This window comes from Protopterus annectens, chromosome 16.part0, assembly GCF_019279795.1.
Source record: "Protopterus annectens isolate FY-2018-M chromosome 16.part0, PAN1.0, whole genome shotgun sequence".
Taxonomy (NCBI): Eukaryota; Metazoa; Chordata; order Ceratodontiformes; family Protopteridae; genus Protopterus; species Protopterus annectens.
In genome coordinates, this window is record NC_056750.1 from 398,523,808 (window position 1) to 398,526,004 (window position 2,197).

A 2,197-nucleotide genomic window follows, 5' to 3' on the forward strand; every position below is an offset into this window, starting at 1 on the left:
AGAACAGTCATAGCTAATTAAAAATATACATGGCATAAATCTCATTCAGAGGTTAGTATCAACCTAATGTAGCATTTTTCAGAGTTCTGTGGAATTATATATTATTCTCCAAGCCCAAAATGACATTTTTAGTTTGCTTGTAGAAAACACATTCATTAATTTTATCTTCACTAATTCACATGTACTTCAATGACACAGTGAAACCAACTATCCTGAAAACATTGTACAATTCAACACTTTGTCTTAGATTCTCCAGATTTACCTATAATTCATATGGAATGGGACTTACATGAGTTACACACTTTTCTGCACATTGTACTTTAGTTTGTCTAGTGTACAGGTGGTTACCAGTCAAAATATGATGGCCTCAAAATGCTTTAGTTTAAACTGTAGGAAGCAGTGATAAAATGGTTTCACCTTTTTTGACTCTTTGCATGTTGATTCATTTTAAGCAATTTTCATGTGCTATTCTCTGTGAACCAGACCCATTGGTACAATCACATGTTATAGTTTTACAAATGTTATTCTCCCCGTCTTTCTACATGACAGCTTTTAGTTTGTATTATCACAAAAGGCTGGAATCCTGACTTGTAAAGTAGGAGCTAGCAGCTCTTACATCAGCTCACCTTGCAATTTGTCAGCCTTCATGTGCTAAGATGATCTAAAATATAATTTGCTATATCCCTAAGAATATTTTGTAATTAAATGGGTAGGTGAATTGTTTCAATCAACTATGTTTAGTGACATCCCAGGTGGCCAAAAGACAATATAAGAGTGAGCAACAGGTGCAGAAGCTAATGAGCACAGTAAAAGTAAATAGTTATTGCATCGCTCCTGTGTGCCATTTAAGAGAATCAAACAAAAAGGGTAATTTGAGAAAGTATATTACATGACTGAGGATGGTAAAAGCAAAAGACAAACAAAACGGATTGTACAAACTGATAAAGGAAAGGCAAGTTGATTGTACTCAAACTATTTGATGAACAATGACTGTTCTGAAGTAATGAGGTGACTAAAAAACATTGATTTTCAATTGAGACAGAAAATATGGTGGGGAAGAAGGAGTTAAAAGCCGCAGGCATTGGGAAGTGTGAAGGGGAGAAACATCCACGGAGAAGCATTGTGTTATGTAGATTGCTGGTAGATTAACAATAGTAAATTTTAACCTCCTGACCATGTAATGAGAGGAAAAAGGCATTGTTTTTCTTTGCACAATTTTGTTGTTCAATTATACTTATATCTGCATAGTAATATCTTCTGCAATTCATAGAGTTCTAATGAATTTTGTGATTAGATAATTCACTTTTTTGTAAAAAGTTAATTACTCATGTTTTCATATTTCCAAGAATTACTTACAGCATGTGTGACTGTGTAAGTGATTGCACATGTACATGTGCTTCCCTTAACATGTGCACGTGTGAGTATCTCTGTCTTTGCATGTATACATACATGCCCAAGACAAGCCATGAAGCCAAACAGACAGCAAGCTTAGATTATGTAAGTGTAAAACTATCAGGATGAACCTTCTGTCAGTTCAGCTGTATTTATTTATTGGTTTTGGGCTTTCTCTTCACTCGACTCCCACCCTTAGTAGCAAGCAAGCAAGCAAATAAATAAATCCTACAAACTGCATGTGTTACTCAGACAGTAGTGTTTAAAGTGTTATGGCCAAACTCTTTCTTTCAGAGGTTTCCATCATTGTCTATTTCACCTTTAAAATGCATCCTGAATATTTGTGTTTTGTATTTGGTTAATAAAAAATAAAATCTCCATCTTTAAAGATAGCTGCTTCATGACTGCACTTTGCGTTTTTATTATTGCTTTTCTTTCAGATTTTCTTTCATTTGTGCACTACTTTCTTTGATGGTGTAAGTTTATGAAGGAATTATGTCAGTCTGCAGAAAGTATGCTCACAGAATGCCATTCAGGCAAATACAAATCTTTGAAAACACACTTTTGGTGAAAAGGAATAAGGCTGCACCACAGTACCTACAAGCTTACGTATACAAACTCCACAGGTGCCTGAGAGTGGAGAAATGTGCAGCTTCAATGATCACAAAGAGTTTTTAGAAATTTGTATTTGACTGAAAAGAATTTAGATTAAATATGTCCAGCAGATTGACTGGCTACCGTCATGACTTGTGTGAATATTAAATGCTACAGTCTGACGTACTGTAGGACCTTACCCATTATAATG